General features: G+C 43.0%; 1 long non-coding RNA gene across 9 annotated transcripts in view; it reads right to left on the minus strand.

Moving 5' to 3' along the window:
- LOC110256790 (uncharacterized) overlaps window positions 1–18,169 on the minus strand; it is a 396,755-nt gene that overhangs the window by 315,465 nt on the left and 63,121 nt on the right. The window contains exon 3 of one of the 9 annotated variants that reach the window (XR_014826193.1): window positions 7,032–7,128. The exons of 7 other annotated variants lie outside the window; for them this stretch is intronic. This is a non-coding gene — a long non-coding RNA (uncharacterized LOC110256790). Of the gene's footprint in view, window positions 1–7,031; window positions 7,129–11,078; window positions 13,124–18,169 lie in introns of those variants that run through there. One more of the 9 variants, XR_014826195.1, reaches the window with a different exon arrangement.

The raw sequence follows: 18,169 nt of genomic DNA on the forward strand, positions 1-18,169 counted from the left end.
TATAGGACAGGCATCCTCTGTCCTTGTAGCTCTTAACATGCCATGATTAAACAACCATTTGTAAAATTATTTATTTAATGCTATCTAGACTTGAGCTCCCCATAAAGGCAAAGGCCAACCTTGTCTTATTCCCCATCCCATCCCCAACATCTAGACCCCCCCCTTGCCACATAACATGCCCTCAGTAACAAGTTAGCTGAATTAATTGATTGCTTGATGGAGGTTCCAGCTGTGGGTTTCCAGGCTTCCACCCCAAGCATCTGACCAGAATTAAGAACATGAACTTGATCCTAAGCAGAGGTTTCCAGACAGCAAAACATGGAGGCATGAAACCCACCAAGCCAATACTTTTTGCTCCCTAGTGAAGCTCCCAGGTCCCATGGATTTCACGTGTTTTGCATATGGAGCCCCATTGACGTCACTGGGAATTTCACGGATGGAACAAATGAAGAGACAAGACAGCAGAAGACGTCTGCAGCATGAAGCTGTCAAGAAGAGGTGCTTTGTGACTGGGAAGACAGAGACTGTGCCCCAAACATGTGGGGCAGAGTGAGCATGGTCCTTGGCCGGCCTTCTAGAACTCCCGGAGCATAGAGAGCTTGCTTTGCCTGCTTAGGCTCACAACATGGGAGGCTTGGGTGGGTTCCATAACAGCAGCCCGGCCCCACTTTCCATCCTGCAGCCCCCTCCTCAGCCCCCACTTCCCTCCCACCAGTCCCCAGACAAAAACAAAAGACCCATTACGAAGTTATTAGCCTCGTCTCGCATATCCCGTGGAGTGAGGCAACTGCCAAGCCCACTTCGACTTAAAATGTTTAACAGATTTGCCCACATCTAATTTCTGTCACTGTGTTTACAGTACAAGGAACCCAGAGAAGAAAGCCGTGGAGAAAAGTAGTAGGGTTGGGGTGGTGGTGGGGGGGGACAGAGGAGGGGGCACAAAATAAATGCCAAACGCCTTCAAAGGCGACATTCCTCCCTGCGGTTTGCAAACACTTCCTCTCTCCCCAGCCATCCTGTAATCACGCTCCAGCGTGCACCAGAGCACTGTTTACATCCAACACCATTACCGGCAGGGGAGACAGGCGAAATTAAGGCCTCTGGTCTCTGTTCTCTGAGGCCCCATTATCTTTTCCCTCCCTTTACCTCCTTTCATCAAACGCCTCCAATATATGAAGGGGTAAAAGCCTTTAATGGGATTCTGAAGATCTTAAAAGCCAGGCGGTTTGTTTAAAAAGGAAAAAGACCAAGAGTGGAACATAGCCTGGGATCCCTGGGTCCACTTCTTGAAAAAGGGAACGAACTTTGTTCTCACTCTTCCCCCTGTCCACCACCCCCTCCATCTGCCAAATCAAGTGTTGGGCTTGAGGTTTGTCTTGGATGGGCAAGTAGACCACACAGAGCTGCCAGTGGGTAGCCCCCTTTCCAGCAAGGTTGAGAGTTCCCATCCGGAGCACTACCCAGGCCTGGCACCTTCCGTCCACGTCTCTCTCTCTCCCCCTCTCTCTCTCTCTGCTACATCCAAGGCTCAAGTTGGCACCAGCATCCCAGTGGTGGTGAGCCAAGCCTAATGGTGGTGGAGAGAATAAGATAAAGGGGAGACGAACGTCAAAGTCAAGAGGAAATATTGCATGTTGGCAAATTCAAAAGAGTGGATTTCGGTTTCTGCAGCTCCCCAAGGCTGGGAAAACCCCAGTCATACATGGCCACAAAGTTTGGTTAAGAGGGAGACTGGGTTTTCCAAAGAAATGGTTCTATTTGGTGTTCTTTTTCCATTTCCTTGGGCCAACTCTGCATCGCTGAATCAGCACTGGACAGCTTGCGGGTTTGTTGAGCCGCAGATGTCTTGGGGAGCCATGTTGGGGTGAAGAGTGATTTATTAGTTATGCTGCCTTTGAACGAGGCTCATGTTGAGCTGCACTGGCCGGAAGACATTATTGGTTTGTGTTGTAATATCAGAGTGGAATACTGGCATGGAATCTGGTGTTGCCATATATTATTTTGATCCCTGGTGCCATGTTGGCTGAGGGATGATTTCAAAAGACACATTGGGGGGCAGCACTGTATTTGTTTAGGGGTGTTGTTGAGTTAGACTATGACACAGCCCTCGACTGTGGTGTCATGTTGGGAGAAAGCCATGTAGTGAGACCATCAAGTGTTGGTCTTATTCATCAACAGAACTGACTCTCCCAGTAATAAAACCCAGCCTCTCTTCCTGAGGTTGGCTACACAGTCCCCCTGCTCAGAAGATGAGGTCTTTCCATACATGGGACGGAGCTATGTCCCCTGAAATCCCCATGGAGACTTCAAGGTCATCACAGCCCAATTACCCAAACTGACCATTAGCTGAACACTGAGGACTCTTCTGCAAAGTGCAAAAGGGTCTTTCATTATCATGCTCCCTGGTTTCCCTCACTGCAATAGCCTCCCCTCTACATACATGGGGCTTCCAGCCAAATCTCAGTTTCTGCCTCTTCCCTTGTGCACTTCAAAAATATTTCCTAGACTCGAAAGAATTTGGCACAGGGATGATCCAGGCATAAGAGCTGGAGGCAACAGAACACCACCTCTCCCTTATTTCACAAGAACACTGGTCTCTGGACATCAGCAGACACAGTTGCCTCCCTTGTCCAAAATGACTGTCCACAAAGACCTTGTTCTGGGGGAACTGACATTCCCAATTTTCATAATGGAACCAAGTTGTTCCACCTCCGAAGAGTATTCTATCAAAGACTGGATATAGTTCCCAGTGCTATCCAGTGGGACCACATTGCACATCCATTCTACAAATATTTTCGGAACAACTGCTATGTTCCAGGTACTCTTCTTGGCACTGGGGGTGCAGCAATGAGCAAAGCCATTGAAAATCTCTGTCAGCCTGTACAGTCTGTTCTAGTGGATGGAGAAACTGTGTCTCAAAGAAGTTACGACAGTTGCACAAAGCCACACAGCTGTGAGTAGCAAAGCTCAGATTCCTCCCCAGAATTTCCTGACTCCAAAGCCATTATTTAAAAACAAACAACAAAATACACACACACACACAAGCCATGATTATACCAACTACAGATCCTTTCCCTTTGTTTAAGTAATTTTTTTTTTTTTTTGGTCAAGCCCGCAGGATGGGGAAGTTCCCAAGCCAGGGGTCGAACCTGCACCACAGCACTGACTCGAGCTACAGCAGTGACAACACTGGATCCTCAACCACTAGGCCACAAGGGAACTCCCAACAGATCCTTGCTTTATAGAATTCACTAACGTATCCTTTCAGGATGCACTGACTTACTTTGGTTTTCTGTTTTTTTGTTTTTGTTTTTGTTTTCAATATCAGATACTCTGGCGTGGATGCCTGTTGCTTAGTCATCATTCATTAGATGGAGATACAAATAGCATGGCAGGCTCAAGTACATTCCTAGAGGTATGAGGGTTTTGAGGCCAGAAAGAAAGGGTTGATGAAGAGGCAGAGATAGAAGTTCAATCTCTGGTTAGGTTAGAGCTGGCATCTCTGAGATCCGAGGGTCATTGCCAGCATGTGAGAAGGAGCAAGGTCAAATCCTGGCTGGTATAGCCCATTCCCAAGACATTTTCCAACTGTCATGATGGAAAATGAGTGTTTTACTTTTTAAACTGGGAGCAGTTTTTTTTTGTCTTTTTTTTTTTTTTTTTTTTTTTTTTTTTTTTTTTTTTTTTTTGTCTTTTTGCTATTTCTTGGGCTGCTCCCGCAGCATATGGAGGTTCCCAGGCTAGGGGTCAAATCGGAGCTGTAGCCACTAGCCTATGCCAGAGCCATAGCAACGCGGGATCCAAGCCACGTCTGCAACCTACACCACAGCTCGCGGCAACGCCGGATCGTTAACCCACTGAGCAAGGGCAGGGACCGAACCCGCAACCTCATGGTTCCTAGTCGGATTCGTTAACCACTGCGCCACGACGGGAACTTCTGGGAACAGTTTTTATAGGAGGGCAGGGCTTCCCTTCCTCCTAGGACGGCAGAAGAGAAGGATGGGTTATATAAAAAGCAAGTCAAGGTTAGGAGACCAAGGTCTAAGTCCCGTTACACATTTTCTGGAGCCTGGGTTGGTCATGTTGTCTCTCCGAGACTCAGTTTCTTCATCAGTTAAATGGGAGTGTTAACACCTAAGTGCCGGAGCTGTGATAAGGAGTGTTACAGGAAAATATTTATAGCAAGTGCTTTTCATATAGCAAGTATATGAACTTAACTTGCAGAACAGAAACGGACTCACAGACTTTGAAAACAAACTTAGAGTTACCAAAGGGGACAGGTTGGGGGGAGACGGACTGGGAGTTTGGGATCGGCTTATACACACAGTGGTATATGAATGATTGCCCAACCAGGACCCGCTATATAGCACCGCCAACTCTACCCAGTATTCGGTGATAATGTACATGGGAAAAGAATATGAAAAAAAGAATGGGTATGTGTCTATGTACGGCTGAATCACCTTGTTGTACAGCAAAAATTATCACTGTAAATCTCTGCAAAATCAACTACACTTCAATAAAACTTTTAAAAATAAAATAAAATTAAATTAAATTAAATAAAAAAGAGCTACATGAGTATTTGATACTCCACCAGCCTGGCAGGAGCTAACCCTCATGTTACAAACTACAAAATGACAAGGCCAGAAACACTGAGAGGTGAACCAAGGTCTTCAAAGTGATGAAGACGGTCAAGTCAGGATTGTAAGAGAAAGAGGAGTCCCCTTGTGGCACAACAAGCTAAGGATGCAGCATTGTCACCACAGCTGCTGAGGTCACTGCTTATGGTGTCTGTTTGATCCCTGGCCTGAGAGCTTCTACACGCCTCGGGCATAGCAGAAAAAAAATAAAGACTGTAAGGGAAAGAAAATTGGGTATATCTGATACATTGCAAGTCCTGTGCTTGACATATATATGTGTGTGTGTATACAATTTCATATATGCATATATATGATCTCATTTTGGATAACCATATTACGCTTATTTTAGGAATAAATGATGTTCAAGAAGGTAAGCCAGCATTTCTACTGTCACAAGACCAAAAAAAAAAAAAAAAAAAGGAAATACTGGGATTCAAATTGAGAATAGCCACTCTCCAAAACCCAGACTTACCCCCCAATTTGTCACCTCATTTGCCTGAAGTATTCCCTAAAAGAAAAACTACCCAACAGGCTTTACATTTAAAGACTTAACCTGTCTTTAGTACCCGTCTCCTCAAAATAAACAGACCCACCCCAACCCTCAGTCACACCATTTACAGAAGCCCCTAAATGGAGTCCCGTTGCCTCTGTCTGAGCGGCTTCCCGGAGTCAGGCAATGAATGAAGCGACCCCCTCCTGACCCTTCATCTCCTCCTGTCTCCTGGCCCTTCTCACACTAAGAGGGTTTCCAGGTGTTCTAAAAAGGGTTGTGAATACGAGGCACCTCTTGCTGTGTCCAGGTTCTGTGATCTAGTTCCTCTAGATAAGGGATGGCACACTTGACTCGAGAGTGCTCCCGTGTACGTAGTTTGGACTCCATCCTCAAATTCTGGTTCTATTTTTCTCCATTTATTGAAAGAGCTCTCATTCAGCATAGTTTGCTTCTCCCAGACTGTCTCTAGATCCCTACATTCTGGGCTTTAGTCTCAAAATCCTACATCTTCCCCTGAGAAGCTGAGTGACCTTGGGGAGGTCATCTAACTGCCCATTCATGTCAACACAGGACCCCACCCTCCACCCATGTGCCCAAATCTGCAAACCAGTCTTGAAGTTCTTGTCCTCCCATCGTCAGATCTAAACCTATCAACCCAACCTGCCAAACATTCCCTAAGTCTACTCACTTCCCTTCATTTTTTCCACACCAGCCTCCACTATCTCCATACCTCCTTTTTTTTTTTTTTTTTTTTTTTTTTTTTAAGGGCCCCATCTGCGGCATATGGAAGTTTCCAGGCTAGGGGTTGAATCAGAGATGTAGCTGCCAGCCACAGCCACACCCACAGCCATAGCAGTGAGGCCAGGGATCGAACCCACATGCTTATGGATACTAGTCGAGTTCATACCCTATGAGCCACAATGGAAACTCCCTCAATCCCTCTCTTGGTTTTGGTCTTAGTGCTTCCACTCTTTGCCCTCCCTATCCCTCCTCCTCACTTCAGATAGAGCAAGCCTTTTAAATATGCAAATCCATTCATCATGGCCCCCACTTCCCTTCCAAAATACTTCAGTGGCTCCCTATTGCTATAAGGTAATGGGCCAGAGTGGGCAATTTCATCAGCTCTATTGTTTGGCATCCTACCAGCCTCATGACTTTGGCCAGATGGCTCACTTTCTCTGTGCTTTAGCTTTGCAATCTGTACCTATGGTTCAGAGTTGCTGCAAAGATTAAATGAGTTAATAAGAAAAAACTACTTGGAGTTCCCTGATGGCCCATCGGGTTAAGGATCTACCATTGTCACTTCCATGGCTCCAGTAGCTGCTGTAGCTTAGGTTTGATCCCTGGCCCAGGAAACTTCCACATGCTGTAGGCTCAGCAAAAACAACAACAACAACAAAAAACCTTACTTGGAAAAGTGTCCAGTAAACAGTAAAGGCTCAAAAATACTACCTATTTTATCATCTTCATCATTATTATTACTATTATCATTATTCAAGTATCTTATTAGCCTTTTCCATGAGGCACAGAAATTGGAAAGATCTATTTATTGCCAACCTATCCAACTTTACCTCTGGTCTCACCTTTTATATTCTAACACTCCAGCCATTCTTCACATCTTTGTTTTTTGACTGAATATAAGGGCAATGATTTACATCATAAAGATGGCAAACACTGTGATGTTTATAATAATACATTTTTTAAAGCTACGTATCCATCAAATAAAAGCGCTTAAGAAAAATCACAGTATAATCAAGTATTTCAAAAAGATTTTAAATTATGACTCTAATGAATATTTAATGATCAGTGAAACCCTTATGATATGACAGTACATGAATAATGACTTAAAATTGTATCTACAGCATTATCTCAACCTGAAGGAAATAAATCAAAATGTTTACCAGTGGTGATCTCTGTACTGTTAGATTACAGGTGATTTCTTTTCCTCATAGTTTGCCTTTTTCCAAAGTTTATAGAGTCAGCATGTATGCCTTTCATCTTAGGGAGAGGGAGAGAGAGAAAAAATTGTCTCCTTTTTTGTTGCTGTTGTTCCAAAGGTAGATGTTCTGGTATTAAAAGTTAATTTCATCCAAACGCACTCCCCAACCCACACACATACAATTGCCACCATTTCCCACCCCACATCCCTGGCCATGAAAACAATATTTTCAATTCTGGTCTTAAACGATTGTACTGAAAACTTAAAGAAAAACCAGTTCCCCTTCACGAGCTAAAATAATTCGCTAGGCTCCTGACCCAGGATAAAAGAAATCCTGAAATTAGAAAAAAATTTACAATCTGCTCCATTTTAGAATGAAATTCAAAACAGATTCAGTCACAGGTGACAAACACATATTACATTTTTTGCAAATGAAGACAAACAAATCACTTTAATCCCAGAATTTTGGAGCGTCGTCCCTATTCTTAAATATCATTACCTGGTCAACACACTGCATCTCTCAGGAAACCAGAAACCCCTTTGTGTGTTATTTGGTGAGAGTGGTGGGATGGGATGTATGTGTGTCTATCTTTCCCTCTCGTGTCGACCAGATGTTTCTGAGATGCAGAAACCAAGTCGGTGTCCGTGAGATGCTGAGTTGACCAGAAGTCTGAACCTTCGTGAGTGTGTCCGTGAACAGGCAGAGAAAGAGAGAAAAGAAAAGGGCCAAGTACACTAACAATTTCTGTTTTCTTTTCAAAGCAACTCTGATAATTCTCAGTTCCGATAAGTTATGGCTTCCTCCCAAACTGCTCCCTTGGTGGGAACAGGAGGTTCCCATGCCAACTTGAAAGGGAGGGTGGGGAGGGTGGGAGAGCCATTTGATGGTTTGTCAAGATATACGCTTGAGCACCTCATTCTTTTAAAAATGTTTTAAAAAAAAAACTCTGCCACTGAGACCAAAAGAGGAATGAATATTCTTGCCGAGAGGCAAAGAAACTCATACTAAAGGACGCGGAATAACATTGCTAATATATCATTATGAACCCCTAATGAATGAAAATATTATTCACATCTTCCTGTGATTTTATGCTTGGTCATGAAGCATTTCAAGAGGAGAGAATGAAAGAGACAAACACTGTAGCTGGCATTGTTACTTTGACGTTACAAATAACTGTATTTATGGTGGTATTATACACTTCATATATTTCCCTCTAATAGTGACAATAAAAAGATGGCATTTTCCCAGCGTCTGCTCTCTGCTCATGTTTTATGTCTTACTTTCCTCAAGGGTCTGTGTGCTGCGAAGCAAAAGAGCTAATTTTTCACAGTCTTGGAGGGGAAGGGAATTTAGCTTTCTGTCTTTCTATCCCTCGACTGCTATTAGCCCTCACAAGGCTAAAAGGTGTTCTTTCTCTTTAAAAAGAAATGCCACACACATGTACATATTATGATAGCTCGTACTTTTCAGAATTCTTCCTACCTGCCCAGGACATGGTTTTTATATCTATTGCTTCAATTGACTTCCAAGACAAGCTTCTGAGGCAAGTGCTCTGATTTGGACCCATTTTAAGGATAAAGAGACTGAGATTTTTGGAGGATAAGTTCCCCCAAAGATACTCAGTATGATCCAGGACTCAGGCCCCTCAAGTCAACACCCTTTTGCTTTTCTCTCACTGTTGAGGCTTTTGCTGCTTTTGATGGATACATATTCCAACTGGTAGCACAGAACTCAATCTCATAAAACTTTTAACCAGGGACATACTTTTTTTCTTTCTTTCTTTAAAAAAATTTTTTGACCTCACAAGTGAAAGTTCCAGGGCCAAGGATCTAACCCACGCAATAGCAGTCACCAAGCCACAGCAGTGACATCTCAGGATCCTTAACCCACTGAACCACCAGGGAAGTCCCACATACTCTTTAGATGGGAGGGAAAAGCCAGTTAACATCCATCAACAGTACTCCTTGGGAATTCCCTGGTGGTCTCATGGTTAAGGGTCCAGCATAGTCACGGTTATGGCAAGAATTCCATCGCTGGCCTGGGAACCTCAGGCACGGCTTTAAAAAAAAAAAAAAAAAAAAGTGCCTCTTGGTGTCTGCTCCCATGAATCTAGCTGTGTGAACTTGAATAAGTAACTAAACCCTCCTGAACATCAATTTTCTTATAAGAGAGAAATATCACAGCTTAGTTTTGGCACAGAATGTGAGCTTAAGAAACATGACACATTCGTTTAAATAATATTCACTAACCCCTTTCTTAACTGGCTGACAAGATATTAGGTGCTCAGGGAATAGCAATGAAAAGATGCAGCCCATGTTCTCTGGAATCTTACAATCTGATTCGAGAGAGAAACATGCAAATTGACCCACACAACTGCCTGCGATTGGCTCTTTGATGTCAGCACCTTATTGTCATCTTTAAGTTTCTGACCAGCATCTGAAGGCAAAATAGTTTTAGAGTTATCCAGAAATAGTTCATCACAAATACTCCCTTTTAAAACAAACAAACAAACAAAAAACAACCATAGAACATGATGGAAGATAGTATGAGAAAAAGAACTGGGTCACTTTGCTGTACAGCAGAAATTAGCACAACATTGTAAATCAACTATCCCTTAATAAAAAAATAATAAAGTCTCTTAAAGCAATTATATATATATATATATATGTATATATATATATATAAAATAAAACAAAACAAACACACTTGTAGAAATCCACTGGGCTTCCACCAGGCATTTTAAGGTATACACTGTGGCTACAGCTATCAAACATACTTTTGGACTATCACAACAAATGAACAAAGATTATCATGTCAACAAACCACTACTCCTGGCGATCAATATCTTTTCTGATAAATACGTACCTGCACCAATCAGCAAAACTGAAATGTGGGAAAGCTCACTAGATGATGGCCAGCCAGTAAGAAAAGAAAATTTTTTTAAGTACTCAGCAAGACTGTACTCTTCAAGATAACCTCAGACCCTCTCTATCTTCAAGCCTCCGTGACCTGGTGACTTCAAACAGGTTCACGACCTGGGCCCAGTTACCATTCTGGGCTGGATGATGCTTTGTTCTGGGGGAATGCCCTGTGCATCGTAAAATATTTAGTCATCCATGGCCTGTATCTACTAGATCACAGTAATAGAGCCCCGCCCCCACCCCATGATGACATTGCCAAATGTCCCCAGGGGACAGGGTGCCTCCCGTCACCCCCCTCCCCCCAGCTGATAATCATTGATCTAAGACTAAAGCTCCTCTATATTTTGGAGGAGTTAAGATCAACTTAGGATCTAGCCTCATCTGGGATTTTCCCTTATGAAGATACTTTTTTTTTCTTCAAGTCAGGAATCAGGAAGGAAGTTTTCAAACATTTCATTCATTCATTCATTCACTTGCCTAATCACTCCCTTATTCAGCATACATTGGTGGATTGGGGTGGCAATATTCAGGCATGGCATGCAACAAAACCACTAAGCATATGAAAGATGTCCAAGCAAATACCATCAAGGACATGGATCCAAACTACAGATCACTGGAGTTGTTTTGTTGTGTTTTTTTTTTGTTTGTTTTGTTTTTTTGGTTTTGTTTTTTGTTTTTTGTTTTGCTTTTTAGGGCCATACCCACAGCATATGGAGGTTCCCAGGCTAGGGGTCCAATCAGAGCTAGAGCTGTGGGCCTACGCCACAGCCACAGCAACGCAGGATCCAAGCCACATCTGCCACCTACACCACAGTTCGTGGCAACACCAGATCCTAACCCACTGAGCAAGGCCAGGGATCAAACCTGCAACCTCACACTTCCTGGTCAGATTGTTTCCACTGTGCCGTGATGGGAACTCCTCACTTGAGTCCTTACCTTGACCCTGGCACTATGTCTTGAGCCAGTGGCTTCTCTTTTATCACCTATAAAATGCACTTGATGTGTGTTTCCCAAACATCAGTTCTTTGGATGGCACTTTCAAAAGTTTTGCCATCCTCACCATCAGTCTAGTCATGTACTTACTATGTTTTTTCTTATATCAACTCTTTTCATTTATTTACTCTCCCAAGGAAATTGCATATTACTATTATAAACATAAATCCAGTATCCCCACCATTAATGAAAGGTAACCTTAAAAAAGAAATACAGGGAAAATGAAACAAAGCTATTATACTCCAGCTATACACTGCTGTTTGTGACAGGTTCTAAGCAAGATGCCTGCTTTCTTCAGATTACAAAGTGGAGAACAGGGAATGGTAGAGAGATGTTAAAGACAGAGCAGGACCACAGTGGAACTTTCTCTGTGCCAGTGAGAACCAAAAGTGGCTTGCAAAGTGGAAAAACTCTCACTGTGATTCAGAATCATTTCATGCTTTCTTGGACCATCTTGAACCAATCACATCTTCCAGTGGCATGCGTACCACTTTTTGAGAAATACAAGATCAGCTGCGCCAGCCTGGTTTTTTCATTTTTGACCATGCCCACCCCATGCAGAAGTTCCCTGGCCAGGGACTGAACCTATGTCACAGCTGTAACCAGAACCACAGCAGTGACAACACCAGATCCTTAACCTACTGAGCTACCAGGGAACTCCATCAGTCTAATTCTTAATGCCTCATTTCACTGGCTTCACTGTGTGGCCCCATGTAATGGACTTAACTACTCTGAACCTTGGTTCTCTCATCTATGGAATGGAAACACCACAGCTGACCCTCAAAGCTGTTGTGAGCAGTTAACAACCTATTTAATCTCATGTTGATTTCCAAGGTTCTTCTTGAAACCTAATATCTTAGGAAAAAAGCAGTTCCCCCAATAATCTTTGTAAGTGATCTTTTCTGTCATTTTTAGGGGGTGGCATAGCAAAACAAAGCAAAATAAAAAGTTTTGGAGTTGTAACTCCCAAATTCATATGCTGAAACGTAGCCCCTGCTGAGACAATACGAGAGGTGGGGCTTTTAGGAGGTGATTAGGTCATGAGGATGGAGCCCTCGTGAAAAGGATTAGTGCCCTTGCAAAAGAAACCCCATGGAGCTGCCTGACCCTTCCACTGTGTGAGGATTCAGGGAGAAAATGGTCACCTACAAACACCAGGGAGCAGAGCCTCCCCAGACACCAAATCCACCAGCACCTTGATCCTGAACTTCCCAGCCTGCAGAACTGTGAGCAATAAATTTCTGTTGTTTAAGAGTCACCTAGTCTATGGTATTCTGTGATAGCAGCCTGAAAAACTATGACAAAAATTCACCACTGTTAAGCTAGACGGTCTCAGCCAATCACTCCAAGCCTTGGTTTCCTTGAATATAAAATAAAAATCAGAAAGGCTGCCCTGCCTGCCTGCCTGCCCCTGTGATAAAAATCGTATGGAATAATGAGAGTTCTTTGTAAATAGCTGGAAGAGGGATACACACACTGCTGCTGATTTCCAAGCTACTGGCAATTACCTGCATCTTTTCAGGTGTTCTCAGTTATGCCCAGTCAGGTAGGTAGGGAAGAAATGCTGCCTGCTGCTAAGGTGAGCAGCTCCAGAAGACGTATGTTGCAAGGAAGTGCAAATGTTTGGAACTGGGGTAAAAAGTTCTGCAAGTAAACCAGACGGGCCAAGTTTGGGGCATGGAGGGAAGAGAAGAAATGGAAGAAGGTGTTGGGAGTGAGGAAGGGGTGACTTTGCAAATTTGCCCTCTGGCATCAGGATCCCTGGCGAGCTCAGCACTTTTGAGGTTCAAGTTTGTTTATTCTTGGCAAAATGCAACCGCCTGTTTCTAAGAGAAAAGTCTTTAAAAGGCTTATAAAATCTACTCAAAAGGCTTTCTGGACATCAAATAGCTCATAAAAAGGAACATTTTGATGAGTTAAGTGTAAATGAATCAGAAACATACGGATTCCATTTTGCCTAATCTGCCGGTGGATTTAAGAATGAAGGGGAAAACTGCTCCAAGCCAAATTCTTCAGGGGCTCTGTAGACCCCCGAAACCTTTGAAAGCCGTTGGCAACGTTAAGCAAATCCCATACAGAACTCTGCTTTGCCCTCCTGAACTTCGGTCTCCAAGAAAGGCTCCCGCCAGAGGATTCATTCTAAGGGAGAAAAGGAAGGAAAGGGGTAAATGCAGCCCATTCGCTCCATGCTTGGAATCTCGCACTTCACAACTCCCCTGTACTGAGCCCCTCCAGGAAGGGGACATACTTCATGTCATTCGGCAGATGGGAGAGTACAGAGGACGGTGACACCAAGGAGACGTAGGGTCATCCCAGCTCCCTCGGGGGCCAGCTTTTTCCACCTGGCCAAGTTAATTAAGGTCTCTAGGCCTCAGTTTCCACATCTGTAAAATGGAGCTAAAAGGGCATCTATGTAGAATTGTGGCAAGGGTTAAACTTTCACGTATTAAAACGTTTCGCCCAGTTTGTGGCACATAAGTACTCTGGCATATTCTCAGTACTCAGTCAAGACTGGCCATTGTGGAGTTCCCCCTGTGGCTCAGCAGTAATAGAACCTGACTAGTATCTATGAGGATGTGAGTTCGATCCCTGGACTTTCTCAGTGGGTTAAGGATCTGGTGTTGCCATGAGCCATGTTGCAGGTCAGACACAGCTCAGATCTGGCATGGCTGTGGCTGTGGTGTAGACCAGCAGATACAGCTCCAATTTGACCCTTAGCTTGGGAACTTCCATATGCCTTTTTTAGGGTACAGCCCTAAAAATACAAAAAAAAAAAAAAAAGACTGGCCATCATTCCTGTACACAGACCCTGCAGAATGAGTGGTGATGTTATCCCCATTTTCAAGTCCAAGAAACTGAGTCCAAGAATGATTCAGAGATTCATCCCAGGTCCCAAGTCCATTACAGTAGTAGATCCATGGTTTTAACTTTGAGCCTTATGATCTCACAACCAGTCTTGTCACCACACTCCATGACTTTCCCAAAGGACTTGAGAGAGTAGAAGAACCAATCAAACTCCAGAGACCTGGAATTAATTTCCCAATAAGGGAGCCGGTGGTTGGAGGTAAGCTAAGGTGGGCCTTCCTCCAAGATGTCCAAGGACTTTCCTAGCCCCACACCCTCCATCAGAGGTGCTGAAAGACATATCCCAGGTCCAAAGATGTATTTTCTTGGTGTGATGGGTTAATGGAATAACAGGGAAGAGGCTGAAGATGAAAGGAGAGAGAAAAATTTGGAGTCACGCTATATTTTCCATTCACTGTCTCTCTGACTGAGGCTCTATAATATGGCTGTAAAAATATATGAAGGAAAATCTAATGTAGAAAAAATAATGTCTATGTAAACGGGCCAGGTGGATAATACTTGGCGTGTTGTACATGTTTTTGCACATGGTTTTATCAAAGAGGATAATTACAGCATATGGAAAATAGGACATATTGTTTCCATATGAGAGATAAAGGGAGAGTGTTATAAGTGATTAAAGGGACTTAAGGGTGTAGAATGTTCTTGTAATGAGAAGAACTGCTGGTATCCTAGAATTAGTGTTTTGTTTTGGCTTTTTTTATTTTTTATCTTTTTTTTTTCTTTTTTTAGCAAGAATTGCAGCATCTTTCTAGCATTCTATCAAGGGAAGACTTCTAAATTCTTTGCAAGTTTGGCCGAACTCAAAAAGTTAGAGTCACCCAGGCAGCCTCTCTTCTCATTTCCTGACTCTGTTTTGTCCAGGGATTATCTAGGCAAGTCTTTGCATCTGGCTGCTTCACCAATGGGCTCCAGAACAGAACAGCTGATGAGGTCAAGAAAGCCTGGAGCCTGACACCAAAAAGATGAACAACCCAATTAAAAACTGATCAAGGGACTTGACTAGACACTTCTCCAAAGAAGATATACAAATGGCCAAGAAGCACATGAAAAGATGCTCAACATTATTAGTCATCAGGGAAATGCACATCAAAACCATGATTAAGATACCACTTCACACCCACTAGGATGGTTGTAATTAAGAAAATTTTAAAAAAGAGTTGGAGAAAACACAGAGAAATTGGAATGTTTGCACGTTCCTGGTGGAAATGTAAAGTGGAGAAGTCACTCTGGAAAACAGTGTGGCAGGTCCTCAAAAAAGCTAAACATAGTGTCACCATACGACCCAGGTATATATACCCAAAGGAACTGAAAACAGATATTTGAGCAAATACTTGCTCACTAGTGTTCACTGAAGCAAAAGGTGCAGTAGCCAAAAGGTGGAAAGAACCCAAATGTCCATCAACAGATAAATAGGTAAACAGAAAGCAGTCTGTCCATACAAGAGATCCACCTAGCCGTAAAAAGAAATGAAGGGAGTTCCCTTTGTGGCTCAGCAGAAATGAACCCGACTAGCATCTGTGAGGATACAGGTTCGAACCCCGACCTTGCTCAGTGGGTTAAGGATGCAGGGTTGCCATGATCTGTGGTGTAGGTTGCAGATGCAGCTTGGGTCCCATGTTGCTGTGGCTGTGGTGTGAGAAAGCGGCTGCAGCTCCGATTTGACCCCTAGCCTGGAAACTTCCATATGCCTCGGGTTCGGCCCTAAAAAGCAAAAAAAATAAAAATAAAATAAAATAAAATAAAATGGAATGAAGGACTGACACAGGCTACAACATGGACGACCTCAAAAACATTACACTAAGTGAAAGAAGCCAGACACAAAAGGTTACATAGTGTATGACTTGATTAATACGAAATGTCCAGAATAGGCAAAGCCATAGAGACAACGAACAAATTACAAATGGTCAAAGGCTGGAGGTAGGAAGTGGGGAGGGGGTCACCGGCGATAAACTGCTTAACGGGAATGGGATTCCTCTTTGGGGTGATGAAAATGTTTTGGAACGAGATGGGGTGGTGGCCGCACCACATTATGAATGTGCTAAGGGAATGGTACACTTTAAAATGGTGAATTTTATAGCTGTACGTCAAATCAATATGCTGTACACCCTAAATTTATACAATGTTGTATGTTTATTATATCTCAATAAAACAAGGGAAAATATTTTAATGGTTAATTTTGTGTGAATTTCACCCCAATATAAATTAAAAAAATAAATAAATAAATAAAAACAGAGGTTGGAGCCCACTTTCCTTCCCTCCATCTGCTAAGACCTTTGAACTTGCACTAAAAGACCTTGGCCTCCAGCTCAATGCCAATAGCTGTCATCTCCCTCAAACTATAATCCCTCTCTCAGAACTACACTGGATGGGCCATGATGGTGAGTAACCAAAAGGGCTTGCTTCTCGGAAGAGTTTTAATATGATAGGGCTTTCCAAGATGTGGATCTTGTGCAACTTTTTCCCTTAAATCTTTTCCTTTGTTATCTGCTAGAACAACAATGCTGGCAGATATAAAGGGAACTGGCCATTGAGAGGTTTGTCAGTCTCTATTGCTAAGCAACCTGGCTTGATTGACAGGGAAATTAGCATCCACTGAAAATTGTTTGTCCTAGTAACTTGGAGGCGACCTGCCTCGATGGTATTATAGTAATAGATAGACATGCAAATCTTTCTTTGCCTTTTACTCATTCTAAGCTGCTGAGCAAGACTTTACCTCAGTTTCCTCTTCTGTAAGACGAGCATAACTATACTTCAGGATATTGTCATGAAGTTAACATAGCATTCATATGGTAGTTGCTCAAATAATATTCCTTTTCCTTGCCCACTATTCTGGCCTGGTCTGAGAGGTTTAAAATGAGGATAATGATGCCCCAAAGGGAATAAGACAGATGTGAAGGGGCACATAAACTGTGGCATTAGCTAACTAATGGTGTACCACCCCAAGAGATCTAGAAACGGATAGGATCTCCCCCAGTACTACACACATGGGAAAACTGCAGCCCAGAGAGGTTCAGAAACTTGACGTGTGTCACACAGCAAATCAGCCACAGAGCAAGAATTACAACTTGGCTTTCTGAAGCTCCTAAGCTACTCACTAGGCACTGGGGTTGGATCCATGGATAAGGGTAGATGCTGACTCCTGCATGACCTTGAGCACTGCATGCTTAGTGGTACAGGCCCATACAAGGTCACTTGGGAAGTGCAAAACAGTATGCTGGCTGAGTAGAAAGAATCTTCCAGGTCAAAGTCACCAGTTTGTTTACATATCTCTGGTAAATAAGAAAAGGAAGATTTTTAAAATAATTCTCTTTTGAATATATATTTCCCAAAATTTGTTCATTCAACAAATATTTATTGATTTCTTGTTATGTGCCAAGTTCGGTTCCAGAAGCCAGGAACATAAGGTCCCTGTGCACAGAAAGCTTATGTTTAAGTGGAAAAGACAGAAATTAACAAATTAGAGAAACACCAAGAGAACTTCAGGTCAATAAGCACTCTGAAGACACTAAAATGGGGGTATGCAATAAAATATGCAGATCATGCTAATTTTCATTAAGTAGGCAGGGATATTCTCTCTGAGGAGGGGATATCTGAGTTGAGACTGGAATAAAGAAGCCAGAAATGATCTGAGGAAAGAGTATTCCAGGCAGAGTAAAGAGCACGTGCAAAGGCTCAGAGGTAGGAACAAATCTGACATGTTTAAGAAACAGAGATGTGGAGTTCCCGTGGTGGCGCAGTGGTTAACGAATCCGACTAGGAACAATGAGGTTGCGGGTTCGGTCCCTGCCCTTGCTCAGTGGGTTAACGATCCAGCGTGAGCTGTGGTGTAGGTGTAGGTTGCAGACGCGGCTTGGATCCCGCGTTGCTGTGGCTCTGGCTCTGGCGTAGGACGGTGGCTCCAGCTCCGATTTGACCCCTAGCCTGGGAACCTCCATATGCCGCGGGAGCAGCCCAAGAAATAGCAAAAAAAAAAGACAAAAAAAAAAAAAAAAAACAGAGATGCTATGTGGTGAGGGTGGAGCAGGCTGAGGGGGACAATGATGGGAGATGAAAGCAGTGAGGGGGGAGGCTGGAGGCCAACTCATGCAGAGCCTCCCTGAACTTGAATTACATAAGAAAGATAATCTTACCACAAGCAATTTAACAATGCAGATAAAAGATCTAAAGAGATAACAGTCACCCATTATCCCAACATCTAGAGAAAACTGACCAGTGATATTTCCATGTATGTCTTTTCAAACTTTTTATTTTATATCCTATCATATAAATATATGTTTATAAGAGGATCATATATCCATGAAACTAGCTTTTTCTTTATTT

Source organism: Sus scrofa, chromosome 14, assembly GCF_054392235.1.
Source record: "Sus scrofa isolate SSC_HxYL_T2T_F1_AM1 chromosome 14, Sscrofa_HxYL_maternal_Yorkshire_Landrace_v2.0, whole genome shotgun sequence".
Taxonomy (NCBI): domain Eukaryota; kingdom Metazoa; phylum Chordata; class Mammalia; order Artiodactyla; family Suidae; genus Sus; species Sus scrofa.